At 35.2% G+C, this 17727-nt stretch overlaps 1 long non-coding RNA gene across 1 annotated transcript in view; it reads left to right on the forward strand.

Moving 5' to 3' along the window:
- The window catches only part of LOC110262808, a 20728-nt gene extending 5364 nt beyond the window's left edge, over positions 1–15364 (forward strand). The window contains exons 2-3 of the long non-coding RNA XR_002347811.1: positions 9246–9248; positions 15353–15364. This is a non-coding gene — a long non-coding RNA (uncharacterized LOC110262808). The remainder of the gene's footprint in view (positions 1–9245; positions 9249–15352) is intronic.

Genomic DNA, 17727 nt, shown 5'->3' on the forward strand with positions numbered 1-17727 from the left:
ATGGAGCCAAGAGGATCTAATCAACCCTTTAGGCAACAACACCCTCCAAGATATCATGGACAACGACCATTCTATAATGCATACCCACCTGATAGATATGGTGGACAACCTTGTAACTACCAACAAGCCCCACCCCGTGCCCATAGACCAACCTCTCAACATAACCTCGAACCGCCCCACTCACAAGCTTCTCTTCTCTATTCGCCACCGTATGATCCTTTCCTACCCCAGTTCCAACCCAATCACTCCCAAGGACCACCACTTCCCTATGTCTCATGTCCAAATCCATCACCCCGAGAATCAGAGGTTTGCCTCAAGGCAATAGTAAATAAACTTCAAGCAACTATTCGACAACTGGAGCAAGCAGTAATTCAATTAGTTTCTAGACGCGCGAACATTCAAGGACCAACCACAGCCCCATGTGGACAATCTAATGAAGTGCGTAGCATGAAGGAGATATTAGAAACTCTAGTGGACAAGACAGAGCAGGAATTCGTACTCGAACAAGTAGAAGAAGCTGTCATTGTACAAGAAGAAGAGTTGGTTGAAGATCTAGGAGACGCTGAATTTAAACACAAGCCACCATAACAGGAAGCTCTTCAAATGTCCAACTTAAGGACTTTAACTAAAAGTGCTAGGTGGGAGACAACCCACCGTGGTATGATCGTTCATTTTGCAATTTTAATTTTATTTAGTTTTGTTTGTTTTTGAATTTTATTTTATTTTATTGAACCTGGAATCATGCACAGCATTTACATCAAGCACTGCATTCTGCATATTGCATTCCGCATTCCGCATATATAAAAAAAAGGGTGCGCGACGCGACCGCATCACTCATGCGATCGCGTCAAATGGCGAACTACACTTCCCACGCGACCGCGTCATCCACGCGGCCACGTGACCTGGAGATCGGCGTCAACATTCAACGTCCAGAAAGTTAGGCTGGAATCGTGTGGCCGTTGTGCGTCTAGCACAAAATGGCCCACGTGATCGCATGCCCCATGCGATCGCGTCACATGCACACAACCAATCCCACGCGACCACGTAAGCGACGCGATCGCGTCGCTCCTCCGCCACTGCTCCCCTCCGCGCCACCACCCACCGCCGCCAACCGTCCCAACCACGCAGCCTCCCACCACCACCCGCAACCCCCAACCCTCTCCCCTACTTCCCCCATTACCCTTCCCAAAGCCCCTACCCCCTTAACAGCAGCAACCGCCGTGCCCACCGCCGCCAGCCGCCGCGCCGGACGTCACCGCCACCACCCCAGCCACCTCTGTACCCCAACCTCCTTCTTTCGCCTTCCAGGTTTCGCAACACGCAATCCCTTTTATCCGTTCGTAGTTTATTCTTATTTTTCCGTTTTTGTTCATGTTAGGATAGTTAGATATGCATGTTGTAGTGGATTTTAGGTTGTTAGGTAGCCTAGGATGTGGTTAGTGGATTTAGGTCTGTTTATTTGCACTATTCTTGTTTCTGTTTTATCAAATTTGCAAATCTGTTGCTGATGTGATCTTGTTCATATGCTGTACTTTCCTACATTTGCTGCTCTTTACATTGAACTTTTCATGTTTATATTTCGTTTATGTAATTGCAAGCTTTAATTTGGATTCATATGAACTGCTTGTTTGCTGTTTATTTTCCGGGAAAGTCCTATTTTAGCCAGAATGCTGCCCAAATTTCTGTGAAATATTTCTGTTCATGTCTTGGTTTTGGCATTTTCAACTGTGCTTTCCTATAATTTTACCAAACCAATTCATGAATGGTTAGGCATGCATTCTTATTTTCTTTGATCTCCTGGTTCATAAACTGCAATTTTGATGTTTGATTCCTATTTTTGCTTTCTTCATCTCTATTTGAAGCATCATCAAACTGTTTTACTTGTTTAAATATGAGTTACCTATAGCTTCTTCCTGTGACTACTTGTTACTTGGTCTATTTTCATTATGCCTCTTACTTTAACCCATTTTTCACTAACTCACTAATTTTAACTCTAACCAACCTAACCTTTTCAAAACTTCTTTTCTTGCTTTTCTTTCACTTTCTTTTAACATTCTAACACAGGCATGATGTTAATTTTTTCTATTTAACTTGCATTCAATTATATTTTGGATTGTGATTTCTTCTTTTCAGACTTTTCACTGATATACAATCCTAAATGCACATTCTACTTAACTCATATTCATTATCCTATTGCTCCTTTGCCACTTTGTGTTTTCTTTGACTATTTGCCTATTTGCTTTCCTATTTTTACTATATCCTGGTTTTCAGTTTTTTCAGGATGTCAGATTCCCAGAGACGGGGCAAAGGCAAGGCCACTACTGGCAAAAGAAAATGAGGCGAAGCCTCCGTGTCTATCATTGACCTCATGCACGACGCCTCCCTAAGGGAGAAAGCCTTTACCCCGCAGGAGAAGGCCGACCAGCTACTTCCCGCCACTGACCCAGTAAAGTTTGCAAACCGATACTGTGAGCTGAAGTATCCGGTGTTTGCAAACTCCAGGAACCTATACCTGGAGCGGACTTTAAAGATCCCAGAAGAACTCCAGCAATACACCTCTGATCAGATCAAACAACGAGGCTGGTTCTTTCTGGAGAGACCTCTGACTGAGGTTAATGCATCTTGGGTTAGGGAATTCTACTACAACTACTTCAAAACTTCCCTAGATGCAGTTAACCTCAGAGGGAAGCAGATTCTGGTTACTGAGGAGGCAATAGAAGAGGTTCTGAAACTTCTGCCTAAGACTGATCAGACAGATAGCTATCAGAAAGCTGAGGAGGACATGCGCTATATGCGATTTGACTGAGATGCAGTCTTGGCCCGGATTGCCCTTGACCCATCCGTTCCTTGGATCATGGGTCAAAACACCACCATGCCCAAAGGGATCAAGCGGATTTACCTGAACGATGAGGCTCGGCTATGGCATCAGATATTCAGCAACTACATTATGCCGAGTACTCACGAGACTGAGATACCAGCCGCTATGATCACCCTCCTTTGGTGTGTGATGGAGGGCAAAGACCTGTACCTGCCACGCTTTATCCAGCACTACATGGCTAGGGTCCACGTCCGCGACACTCTCCCATTTCCCTATCTGGTTACACAGCTGGGCCGTCGAGCTGACGTGCCATGGGAGAATGCTGATGAGAGGCCACCTGCTACAGAGTGCAAGAAGCTTATCCCGCACAGCAGGAACTTCCTGGCCTTGGGCTACAGACCCCCATTCCTGACTGCTACTGCTGATGATACGGCTACACCATCTGTCGGTCCCTCTTCCTCCACTACTGCACCATCTACCCCTGCCACCACCACTGCACCTCCACCTGCCACAGAGCCTGTCTATCATCTGGTGCACCGCTTGTTTCGACGACTTGACCAGATGGAGCGTCGCAAGAAGCGATGCTACGAGCACCTGAAGCTGATGATACGATCCGGCGACATCCCCTCCGAGCCTGACACACCTTCTGAGGCATCTGAGGAGGAGGTGGATGCGCCCGAGGCAGAGACCCATCCCCAGGGAGAGGCAGAGCAGGCAGACACCCAGCAGGCAGCACCCCAGCAGATTGAGGCTGCAGATCCCGAGATCCCTATTCAGACAGCCCCTCCTCTACAACAGCCAGACATTCAGCCAGCTACCATAGAGACACCAGCTACCATCCCTTCCAGTGATGACACCCCTTCACACCCGACTTGAGTGAGCATCGGGGACGATGCTACATTTTAAGTGTAGGGAGGTCGCCATCTCTGGCGTATTATTTTGGTGAACCACTACAGACTTTTTTTCTTTTATTTTGGATATTTTTCTGTATTTTTCTCTTTATTTTTATTTTTATTTTCTGAGTACTTATACATTGCTTTTATGTATTTTTACTCTATTTCTGCATCTTGCACTTTAGTTCATATCTTAGTTATTTAGTTTAGTTTGTAATTCTAACTTATTAGTGGATTATTCAGTATAGTTTACCCTTTTTATCATAAGATAGCTTAGTTTAAATTGAAAATATAAAAAGAAAGTAAGTTAGGAACTTGAACATAACATATTTAAATCCATAAACCTTGTATATATAGCATTATATCATGTAGTTAAGTTAACAACACTTCATCAAGGAGAAACACTAGAACTTTAAAGCCATTCAATATAATCTTTACATTGAGAATAATGAGAATTTTTAACTAAACCTGCATGACATACATAAGTGATAAATGATTTTTGAGCTAGAGAACACATAGCCTGTGAGTTTTGAGCTTAATTGTATGGTTACATTCAAACCATAATTTTTATTCCTATGTGTTCCGCCCTTCTTTTATATTCTGTTATTCTTTACTTTGTTTTAATCTATATGTCCAATTATAGAATATAGAATATAGAATATAGAATATAGATACATACCAAAAGAATGATTGAGGCCATTATTTGATTTTAGCTCACTTATCCCAAAAATAACCTACCTTTTACATCACCCTTGTTAGCCCCCTTGAGCCTTTAAACCCCTTGTATTCTATTTAGCCACACTACTAGCCTTAAGCAGAAAAACAAAATAAAATCCCAACTTGAATCCTTGGTTAGCTTAAGATAGAAAATTATGAATAGTTTAAATGTGGGAAACCTATTGGGAACATGGATGATAAAAACAAAAGGTAGAAAAGTTGAAAAGAATAAAGCAACTCAAAATAAAAAATTTTGGGAAGCATGCTCATGCAAAAAAAATCAAATTTAAATTACCATGTGCATTTCAAAAAAAAAAATTTTTTTTATTTTATTTATGTGAATAAGGGGATACAAAAGAATTCCCCAAATGCAAAAATAAAAGCAATGCACATGGGATAAAAGTAAAAATTGAAACATGAGCATGTAACATCAAAAGTGGGAAAATATGGAAAAATAGGTAAAGTAATTTTGTTTTACTAAGTATGTATGTTAGGTGAGATCTTAGTCTAATTAAGGATTCACTTATTAGCTCACTTAGCCTTATACATATATCCTCACCTTTACTTTGGCCCCATTACAACCTTAATTAAAGACCTCATGATTTTTGGTATGACTGTATTCTATGATTGTTGATTGGTTAGATGAAGAACAAAGTTATAGAAAGGAAGAATAAAAAGAGGAATAGAGTGATTAACCCAATAAACACTGAGTGACTAGAGAGTAAACACAAATCCAGTGAGGGTTCAATAGCTCATTAACATTTATCTCTGTTTGAATTATCTAATTGTCTTGCAAGTTCATAAAATGCTTTTTCTCCCATCTTAATTGTAAAAGAGTTTATTGATTAAGGCTTGGCTATATATACATATATGACTCCTTGAGAATGTGAATTAATTTTTGACTACCTGTAAGCTTTATATATGAGTGAATAAATTAGAATTGCATGACTCATATAGGTAGTTGCACTTAGATTAGATTGCATTGCATGACATTCCATCACATTAACCTTACTTATTACCTTGGATTTAGCATGAGGATATGCTATTGTTTAAGTGTGGGGAGGTTGATAAACCCATATTTTATGATATATTTTGTGCTTAGTTTGAGTGATTTATTCAATCCTTCACCCACTTATTCATGTTAATTGCATGGTTTTACTTTCCCTTCCTTATTATGTGATGTATGTGAAAAACATGTTTCCTATGCTTTTAAATTAATTATTTTAATTATCTTTATTTCCATTTGATGTCGTGATTAGTGTGTTGAGTAGTTTCAGATCTTCTAAGGCAGGAATGACTCAAAGGATGGAAAGGAAACATACAAAAATGGAAGGAAAGCGCAAAATGGAGTCCTTGAAGAAACTGACATCCATGCGATCGCATGGACGACGCGATCGCGTGCCAAGCGCGAGTCAGCAGCAACGCGGCCGCATGACTGACGCGACCGCGTGGTAAGGAAAAGCTCCGAATGACGCGACCGCGTGACCCACGCGGACGCGTGACAGAGGCCACGCACCAAAAATTGCAGAAAATGCTCATAGCGAATTCTGAAGCCCTTTTTGGCCCAAATCCAAGTCCAGAAGGCATCGACCAGAGGTTATGAAGTGAAGGAATGCATCCATTCAAGAGAGCTCGCCAATTTCCACTTCTCATGTTTTAGATCTAGTTTTGAGAGAGGTTCTCTCCTCTCTCTCTCTTAGGATTAGGATTTAGGACTTCTCTTAGTTTTAGGAGTAACTCTCAGTCCCAGGTTCTTTATTTATTTTTATTCTTCCAATTTAGTTTATGAACTCTTCATGTTAGATTACAATTTCACTTATTAATGTTATTTGAGGTATTTCAATTCATGATTGGTTTCTTTAATTTATGTTATTGTTGCTTTACATCTGAAGGCATTTTTATTCCAGCAATTTTATTTTTTCCTCTTTCGGTTTTGGTTAAGAAAGCAGTAACTCAGGAGTTACCTTATCTCAACATAATTGATAACTGTTATCTTTGCTAATTGAATTGAACTTCAATAATCCCAACCTTTTCTTAGGAAATAAATAGGATTCGAAGATCAAGCCAATTAGTCCCTTGACTTTCCTTTACTTTAGTAAAGGTTGACTAAGTGGAACTAAGATTCGACTTTCATTGTTGTTGATAAGAATAACTAAGCCTGGACTTCCAATTTCTCATACCTTGCCAAAAGTTTGCTTTATAGTATTTGTTTATTTATTTTAATTGCTATTTAAATCAACTGTCATATTTGTCCCTCATTCTTAAAACCCCCAATTCTACAATCTCCATAACCAATAATAAGAACATACTTCCCTGCAGTTCCTTGAGAAGACGACCCGAGGTTTGAATACTCCGGTTATCAATTTTTAAGGGGTTTGTTACTTGTGACAACCAAAACGTTTGTACGAAGGGATTTCTGTCGGTTTAGAGACTATATCTACAACGCGAATATTTTTATGAAATTCTTTACTGGCAAAAATTCCAACGTCAAAGACACTTAGGAAAAGACGAGGGAAGAATGTGAAGTTGAATTATGATGAAGAATTAAAAGATTGAAGAAAAGAAGAGAGAAAGAAAAGAAGTAAGAAAATAAAAGAGAAAGATGAGAAAGAAAAGAAAAGAAAAAGAACAAAAAGAGAATGATGTATTAAGTAAAAGGATCTCTGCCATAGAAGAGCAGAGAGCAGTAACGAGAAAGATGTATTAAGTAAAAGGATCTCTGCCATAGAAGAGCAGAGAGTAGTGACTGAAAAGATTTTAATGAACGTCTGGCACAGTAGAGCAAATAGAAAAAAAGGTATTAATTAAAGGGATCTCTACCGCAGTAGAGTAGAGAGCGAAGATTGAAAAGAAATTGAGTGATGTTGGACTTTAGGGCCAAGTGTCTAGTGAGGACGGTGATGCGTAACACTCACTTGATATTATAGGGACGGCTCAGTGAGGACGGCGATGCGTAACGCTCACTGGAGACCGAAAGGAAGGTTCTCACATGAAGATGGCGATGCGTAACGCTAATGGAGGGGACGTTGGCTGAGAAAAGGATGGCGGTACAAAACGCTTATCTCAGGACCAGTGTCGGGAATTGGGCAACAAACTAACACATGAGCTCATGGCCTGTATTGGACTAGACATACATAATACTTGTTTGCGCATACTTCTCTGTGATGTGTTTTCTATGATTTTGTGTGTGTGTGTGTGTGTGTGTGTGCTTCTTGACTTGTGATTTTCTTTGTATCTCTGGTTTGTTAAAGTTGTCTGTATTTTGAGGTTTGTTGCTATTGACCAACTGTTGAAGATTGTAAGTAGGTTGTTGTAAAATTCCTGTGTAACAAATAATAAAAAGAACATAACTATACATCTCGACCCTATTAAAAACTCTCCAGTTCTTACCCTCTATTTTCACCCCCTTCAGCTACAGGTGCGAAGGTTTAGTGCGGAGATACAGGAGCATAGAAGATTATATTTACAAGTTGAGTTGTTAGATTTTGTTTTCCCTCGTCGTTTATTGTTTTTAGTTTTTAGAGGAGATAGGATTTGTATTTGAGAATCTTGAAATAAGTCTATGTATATATATATATATATATATATATATATATATATATATATATATATATATATATATATGATTAAGTGATTAAAAGTAAAAACTTTTCATTTTTTAATTAAAGTTTCGGTTCGTATTCGCGAAGGCTCAATATTAAATAAACATAGTATATAATTAAAGGAATAGAGGTAAGTAGCGCTCAAACTTTTAGTACGATCATGAGGTGCTAAAAGTTAGGGCGTTACAAAATATATTTTGAAAAAACTATTACTTCAATTTTAAAAATACCTCAAAATATCTCGTATAAAGAATATAATTATGAAAAAAACTAATTTAATATTCCATATTCTTATATGACTGTAACAAAGTTTAATTTGTTAAGTTTTTTGCATAGATATTTAGGGGATGCATGCTGCATATAAATTATATTTGTGAAAATTTATGTATAGTTATTTTTATGTAAAATTAATAGTTAAAAATTTTTATATAATAATGTAATCAAACAAACTAAATCATCTAGAGACTCTTAATTAATGTGAATATTTAGAGAAGAAGAAATAGAAAGACATAGATAAGAGAATAAGGTCTGTTATTGTGTGAATAGATTGATTATACATTGAGTTTGATAGAGTGTCATCTATATATAGTATGAGATAAACTGTTATAGCTAACTAAGCATTTTAGACCATTCTGTTGGAACTAATTACTAAAAGTAAACCTAATCAAAATCAACTCCTACTGTATAAGTATAGCCGCGAACCATTAATCTGGTTTTATGTCTCATAATCAACTCCTCTTTGAGCATTCTTTTTTGTTGCAAAAATCTATTTGCAAGTTATAACCTTTTCATTTGGTGGGAGTTTCACCAAGGACTAAGTCTTATGATAAATAGAGCTCTGTACTTAACAAGCATTGTCTCTTTTCAGTGAAAAATTTATAATGTTGTTAATACATATTTTAGTAAAAGATAAAACTATTTAGAATTGTCACAATTAACTGTAGCTTGTAAAGACTTGGCTGATAAAAAATCTGTCTTAGATCTAGTAATCATAAGATGTAAATTATGAGAAGTTCTAGGTCTGTAATGTTCAATTTACTCTGAAATAAAGGTGATTTCAATTACTAAGATTGGAATGGATGGCATTGGATGTTGATCAATATGTGGAGAGGGAGCAAAAGTAGGTTCAATGGTAGGTGTCTCAAGTTGAGGAGTAGAAGATCTGATCTGATGATGTTATATAGTGCTATGATCATTTTGAGAATTACTGATGAGATGGTCAATTGTTTGAGCAATAGCCTCTATAAGATTAATTGTTGAAGGTGGTAAAGTAGATATAGTAGATAGTAATTCAATAAAGTTAGAAGTAAAAAGAAAAATTGTATTGTCAAAGAAAGAAGGTAAAGAAAACTCATATTTCAGAAAAATCACATCTCTAGAAACAATCACTTTACCTTCTTGTGTAAGGCACTTGTAACCTTTCTAAGAATTTGAATAACTAATAAAGATATAAGGTTTAGATCAAGATTCCAGTTTATGTTATGTATAAGGCCTATAATGAGTAAAACACAAATAACCAAACACACGAGAGCAGTATAATCTGGAATTGCATGAATTAGAATCTTAAAGAGTGACTTATTACTTATTACACTTGAAGGCATTCTATTAATCAAATACATTGTAGTAGAAAATGCCTCATCCCATAATTTTAAGGAAAGTTTGGCCGTGAATAAAGTACAAGTCCAATCTCCACAATATGCTTATGCTTTCTTTCAGCTAGGCTATTTTATTGTGGAGTATATGGACATGTTCTTCTATCAGCAATGCCTTCTCTCAAAAATTCACTGAAGACAGTAAATAAGTATTCAGTGTCATTATCTATTTGTAAACTCTTAATGAAATACCCAAGTTGATTCTCCATATATGATTTATATTATTTAAAAAATTGAGAAAATTTATGATTTATGAATAAAAAAATGATTGTATGCCTGGAATATATATCAATAAAAGAGATATAAAATCTATAACTATTGAAAGAACAAAGAGGAGCAGCGCTCCATACATCAGACACTACTAAAGAAAAGGGAGAATTGTATTCAGTGTTAGATAAAGAGTAAAGAAGAGTATGGGATTTTGTCATACAACAATCTTTACAATTTAAAATGAAAATAAATTCTTGCACATTTATTTAGAACTATTTTAAAATATGAGATGTAGGATGTCCGAATCATTTACAACAAACACAGTTGTGGAAGAAACGGTCTTTTGTATATAAACTCTTTTAAATTTATACATTCCTTTCTCAGTCTTGTCTTGGAAAAAGACCTCCTTAGTAGCCTACGATTTGAAAAAGCAAAAATTAGGCCAAAAAATAAAATAAACATGGTTATCTTTGATAAACCGAGACACACTTATAAGATTTTGTGTAATAAAAAGAACTAAGAGTAGATCATATAATTTATATCTTTTATAAGTTGAACAACATTGCACATAAGAGTTTCCAACTTAAGTAATTGGAATACTTATCCATTTCCAATGTATACCTATTAATGGCCTTGATACTCAAATGGTTGATGTAGATTAGATTGATCGAAAATACAATGGTGTGTAGCACCATAATCTGCATACCAAAAGAGATCTGAGACTTAATTGGATGTGGCTATCATTATTCGAGGGTTGTGGAAATAAGGGGTGGAGGCAAAGTGTTGTGCATTGAGGTAGAAGGTTCATTCTGTTGTGGATGATTGAAGGTCTGCCTAAACTCGAAAAAATAATAGCTAGCCATATGTCCCAACTTGGCACAAATTTGGCACTATAGTTGATTCATGTTATTCCAATCATTATTGCCACCTCTATTCATTCTTCCTCCACGTCCTCTCTTTCTAGTAGGGCCACAACCAAGAACACATATGAGCCATGTCCAAAAACTGAATTAAAATTGGAGTCATAATTTTTGGGGTCAGAGGAATCTGTTTGTGATAAACGTACTTGAACCATACTAGTATCTGGTTTCTTGAAGCGCACTAATGCACCACTATTTCATGGTATATTTTATACTTAATTGAGTGGATTTTATCCACTATTCTCATACTTATTCATAGAATTCGCATATTTTACATTTTTCTTCCTATTTTTGTGCCATGATTGAAAAACATGCTTCTTTGGCCTTAAATTTGCTATGTTTAATCCTCTCTTATTACCATTCGATGCCATGATATATTTGTTAAGTGTTTTCAGGGTTTATAGGGCAGGAATGGCTTAGAGAATAGAAAGAAAGTATGCAAAAGTGGAAGGAATACAAGAAATTGAAGGAATTGCTAAGTTGTCAAGCCCACCTCTTCGTACTAAATCAATCATAACTTGAGCTACAGAGATCCGAATGAGGCGGTTCCAGTTGCGTTGGAAAACTAACATCCGGTGCTTCGAAATGATATGCAATTTGCCATGGTTAAAAACTTATTATAGTTTATTTTTATCCCCGTCATTAGCTTAAAACCTTGAAGTAATTTTTTATAATTCTAAACATACTCATTGGATAAAGGAAAACTGTATTGTTTGTAAACTAGAGATGAGACACTCTTATCTTATTTTTTTTCTTACCTCTAGAGCTTTTACTCTTTCTATCATGTATAACCTCCCTAACATGCCATTCAAAATCTCACCAAAAAATACAAATAAAAATAGTGACAAAGAATCTTCCTATCTCAAATCTTGTTGCATATTACACACGGTTTTCTGGTTATGTCATTGATTAGTATTGACATTGAAAAAATAGTAGTGCACTCTTTTTGATCTAACTTTTCCATTGAAAATAAAATTTTATTTGTTCAAAGACCAAGTCAATGAAATTCCATTGCACCTGATTGATATCATATGCCTTCTGAAAATTTAGTTTCGTTATCCATGTAGAAAGTTTTTTTTTTCCTTATCCAATGTGTCATTTCACATGCAATGATCAGCATACCATCAACAATTTATCTCCCACTAATAAAAGCCATTTGTTTCCCCAATCAATTTTGAAATGCATCATCAATGGTCTTGGTCTTGTACACAAAATCTTAGAAATTACTTAATATGCACATGCTGTAACACCCTACCACGCTTAATCTTATGCTTAAGTCATAAAACTAAGGTGGTGAGGTATTACGACATTTAAAAGTAAAATTATATATACAATATAGGTGAAAAGGTTTATATCTAGGTGCCTTTTTAAGAAGAGTTAAATTGAAAGCGTTAAACAGAAAAGCGCATCACTCACGTAAGCGATATACGTGAACCAGTCAGGATAAGGATAAAAGAATATACATAAGAGAAGACTTCCAAAGATACAGATAACAAAGCTTCTGACCTAGTTCGCAAAGTTGAAATCTGGCAGAGCATATATACATATATTCAAGAAAATCCCAAAAACTTCAAAATACAGTTTACAAAACCTAGTTCTCCAAATCAACCTCTAAGAGGGATAAAGCATAATATACATATACGATGGAGATATAAGAGTATCCATATATACATAAAAACCAAAATAAAATCCCAAAACATAAAAGATATTTGCTTTCAGAAGCTCCCAGTATGCCTTAGCGAGGTGCCTCACATCCTGCATCTGAAAATCATAAAATATGTATGGGGTGAGAACCAGAGGTTCTCAGCATGGTAACGGTACCCATATAACTAACATATAAGGTCCCAGAAAAGCCGAAGGTGATCCTAGAACTTCTGACAATAGATTCAAACTTAAAACTATTCTTTACAACCATAAATAAGCCATAAACAAGGTGGGGTAGCTAAGGGTTCAAAATTCTAACTCAAACCTAACTTGATCCTTTAGCTTCTCACCTTCCTCCGTTCTTCCAGAACTCTATAGCATAGACAAACAAAATACAGACAAAGCAAATACAAGTAGAATACAATTACAGTAGGTAGCAAATTTAGCAAGTAGGCATAATAATCACATAGGCAAGCCCAATTAATGCACAACCATACAAAACAAACATATGCATATGATGTATGCATGTCCTATGGTTGATGATATTATCTTTCGGTTATATAGCTAACCCGACATATCTTGGTAGCTAGCCATGGACAGAAACACCCATTGCGGAGCAAGTGGGTTTGAGCCACAACCCCTTGCTACTACCCGCTTAACCCAGAACAAGTGAAATAACTACTACTGCTGCTACTACCCAGGCGGGTGTTTAAAAGCTCAACCTGGAGCAAGTGGACTAATCCACTACTACTGCTACTACCCAAGTATCTTATTCAAGAATTCATTCAATCTGAAGTCAATTATAATTCATCAACATTTCATCATCAGTCATCCTCATTTATCATATTCATTCAAAATTCTATAATTAACTCAGTTTTTCATAATTCTCCTTCCTCATCTCATACCCGGAGCAAGTGGACAATGCCACTGCCTACTACCCAGGGGTCACATCTCACATTCATTTACAAACCCTCATTTCCAAACTTCCTAAATCATTATTCATTACTTCAAACATTTCTTCTCTATTAAGTTAACTCTTTCTATAAGTTTACCCCTCTCCATATAATCAAAATTATGTTTCATGGTCTTAGAAAGTAAAAATAGAGGTTTAGAAGTTTGAAATTACGTTTAAATCACAAAAACTCAATATTTCTGAAAATAGGGTTCCGTGTACGCATGCCATGTTGCACGTACGCAGGGGTGTCATTTTCCTCACTCGCGTATGCAACACTTGTCTGCGTACGCAAGCCTCCTTAAATCGAACAGTTAGCTCGCGTTGTGTGACCTTTGCCTGCATATGTGGGACGTCAAGGCAGAGCCAAACATCCGCTTACGCGAGCTCCTCAGAAAAAGCAAAACATGTGAAATTCTGCAGAAAATATTTTGCATACCGAATTTCCGACGAACATAACTTCCTCTAAAAAAATTCATTTTCCACAAACTTTATATCGTTTAAAAGATCTTGAAATTATATTTAATTTAAAATAGATTTTCTTCAAATCCAAAACCGAGGCTCAAGTTATGGATCACTGAAGTTTATTAAAAATATATTTTTAGCAAAAGGTTCTAAACCTCTATTCTTGAAAAATATCATTTTCAAATCAAAGTTGCTTAACTTAAAACAACACCAAATATCATCCACCACCATTTCATATTCATTTTACTCCTTCCTCAACACATACATACCCAATTCTATCAATTTCAAAACAATAACTTCATAATCAAAAAATATTTATGCATAATTCAACAATATATCACTATCATCACTCATCATCAACCATCAACCTCATCAATAATTCATAATCCACCATATTATCATAATTATCTCAACATGTTCATCAAGAATCACTAATCCATAACGAGTCTAACTAATCCAACTTATCCTACGGTCAACTAGCCTAAGTTTTCACGACACATTATATTTTAGTTACAAGAAATCGAAATCATACCTTGGCCAATTCTTCGTTAATCCCAAAACAACTCAGGCATTCACCACACCTCAAGTTCCACAACTCCATCCCCCTCACTAACGAAACACAGCCTCTAAAGTTAATCGTCTAGCTTCCAATTTCTCAAATTGACTCCAACCAATAACCAATTTCAATCTTACATCACAATTATCACTATAATCAATATAGAGTTCACTAATTCAACATTAAACAAAGGATTTGAGGGTGCTTACCTGACCCACAACTCCAATGAGCTAAACCCGACAATACCCGTAAGCTAATTCGACTCTAAACACCGAAATTACACAAGATTCAACATAATTACTCATTGAATTTTGAAATTGAGAGGATGAGTAGCTGGTACAAAAAACATGACTTACCTCTTAAATTATTTAGTGGGTTTTGTAGAGGTCGACGCTGCGATCGCGTGGCTGTAAACGGTGCGGTGATCGGAGTTCCGGATCAAAAGTTATGTGGATTTGAAACTTTGCCAAGGGTTTGGAAAGTTCTTCTTCTCCCCTATGTGCTCAACGTGAATTTTGCATTTGAGGGAGAGAGAAAATGGCTGAAGCCATCTTTATAAGGTGGTAAAGTTGGGCCTTGGGCCCATTATGGGTCTGGTTCTCTCAGTTTGACCCGTTCAGTCTAATCTTGGGCCAAAATTTTTAAAATTAGTGTCAAAATTCATGTTTTAATTAATTATACCTCATTAAAATATATAATTTAATTTTTTTATTTTTTTAATTAATAATTAATTTATTAGCTAATTATTCATTAATTACTCAGGGTTTACACAAGCCCAATATGCTAACGGGAGTGTAATATTTAATATCATTATTATACCTCCCTTCTTGTGAATTAACACTACCAAGCTAGATTTAAAACTTTTGGTAGGATACCATGAAGGATTACTAAGTGTTCACAACACGTAATGGAAGAAAAGAAAGAAATCTTTAAAGATCTATTTTGTGTTTAAATTTTATTCTAGGAACATAGATCAGACCTAAATACTAGGGTACGCTAGAAAAAGAAATTTCTCCTTTGATAGTATGAAGGCGCTATGTGTATCCACACCGAGACCAACCTTTACTGTTAACTCATTGGCCAATGGACATCTGAACTAAATTGAGAAACCTCTTGCAACTATTTTCACACCATAAAATTCTTCTCCAAGAATTAGGCTCACATACGTTTTCGTGGAGGTAAAGGAATAAAACACTTGTGTGTTATTCATATATTTCATCTACTCTTGGCATACATATATATAGTATGAGATTTATTATTGATTTTAAATTTTAATTGAGATTCAAATTTAAATGATATCTTGTAATTTCAAATCTGAAATCTTCAAATTTTATGAATAATATCACAACAATTTAAAACAAAATCAGTTAGAATCTTATCCAAATTAGAATTTAAATTTATAAATAGAATAATTAATTATTCTCAATTCTCATTTAATATTCTCAATTATCATATTATTATATTCTTGGTGCTAACAAAGAATATAATAATATTCCATTTGAAATAATATAATTATTTATTTGATCAAATCAAAATAATAATTAAATAATTCTTTGATAAAGATTAGAACACTCGTTAATATGTGACCTCATAGGTTCAACACTAAACAGGTAGTAAATTAGTCATACTAAATTTACTAATCAATGTTGGCGTCTAACAACACTCCTTAACGACTTGATAGTATGAAGTAATATATTTTTATTAAGAACTCAAGAAGAACAAAGTATAATTCCTTTTATCTTTCTAACTGTTGGTTAATCCTTAGAGTATGGTTTAATAGTCAAATTCTAACTTGTTACCATTATTATATTGAACTTTGAATGACCTAAGAAACTCATTTTTTTTATTCATTCAATCCTCTTGGCCAAGATTTTATTCATCTCAGTCATTATAATAATAGAGCTCAAACTCTTTACCGAGAGTTGACGGATTTCTTATTGACTAATCATTAATTGTACAAGTATTTAAATCATACCCAATCAATATCTATTCAGCTAGCACCCTATGATATTAGCTGTCTGAAATCAAAGTATAATAAATACATTGTTAATTACTATGTCAGTGGCAAGTCAAAAGAAACTCTATTACTATGTTCATCTTGGAAATGACCTATTGACAAATATACGGTAATTGTAACCATTAAAAATTCTCAAAGTGGGTCAGTTCAATGGTCATGTATTAATTTTCATTCAATGAAGACCATTACAAATATATATTGATCTTTTCGAATTATTAATGTCATTTTTAATAATCCTATGATCAAGAATAACTTAGATTAAATTATAAAAGATTTATCTCTCAGTGTTATGATCATTATCACAATGATAAATCTCTAAATTTAATCAAATACCTTATTATATTAACCCTTTAATATAATAACAATAACAAATTATTTGGCACATGATAGATTGGATTTTGGACATACTATTTATTCCCAACAATCTCCCACTTGCATGAGAGCCAATCATGATAGATTGGATCTTGGGCATACTATTATCTCAATAATCTCCCACTTGCACCAGAGCCCCACTTGCACCAGAGCCAATTAATCATGTGTATAATTTTTCAATACATATTTGTGTTTATTAAAACTCTTTTGAACTTAAACACCTTAGTTTTTGAGCATGAGTGCTTGACCTTTTGTAAAATATACCTAGTGCATAATAGATATCAAATTTTCTCAAAACATGAATTCTCCTACTACAATAGTGCATAATTTTTATTTTAAGGACAATCATTATTGAAGATTATTCTAATGCCTATCAGCTGATAGTTCCTTTTAGAATCTTTCATATATAAACATTTTATTTGGTATCAATGTACATTGATATGAAAAAAAAATTTAAGTAACAATTAGATCTATTTCTATATAATTGTATCATTATACACATTGGCTACTTTTTAGAAAATTAGTTTGATGATCAATCCTTTACTTTTAAGAGATAGTACTCTAATATTCAAATCCTTATGCTCGAGTCATAAGTCATTGATAATAAGGTGGTACGATTCTCAAGGTGGATTTTTTTAATACATAGTTTATAAGTAAAATTGAAAGGAGAATTAAACGAGAAGCCTGAAAAGGAGTAAAAATAAAATCACGAAGTCGTATCACTCAAGTATCGAAAACTAAAAGATAAAGCATGAAGTCGAAATCGATATACAGCTAAAGGCATAAAGGAGAGCAAGAGAAGGACAGTATATAGATATATAATATAAGTAAATAGCCATTAGTCGCGACCCACGAAGTTTAGGCCGACTAGGGTACAGTATGAAAGTAGTTGACAACAGTATCTCCTAA

The sequence above is a fragment of the Arachis ipaensis genome, chromosome B05 (genome assembly GCF_000816755.2).
Source record: "Arachis ipaensis cultivar K30076 chromosome B05, Araip1.1, whole genome shotgun sequence".
Taxonomy (NCBI): Eukaryota; Viridiplantae; Streptophyta; class Magnoliopsida; order Fabales; family Fabaceae; genus Arachis; species Arachis ipaensis.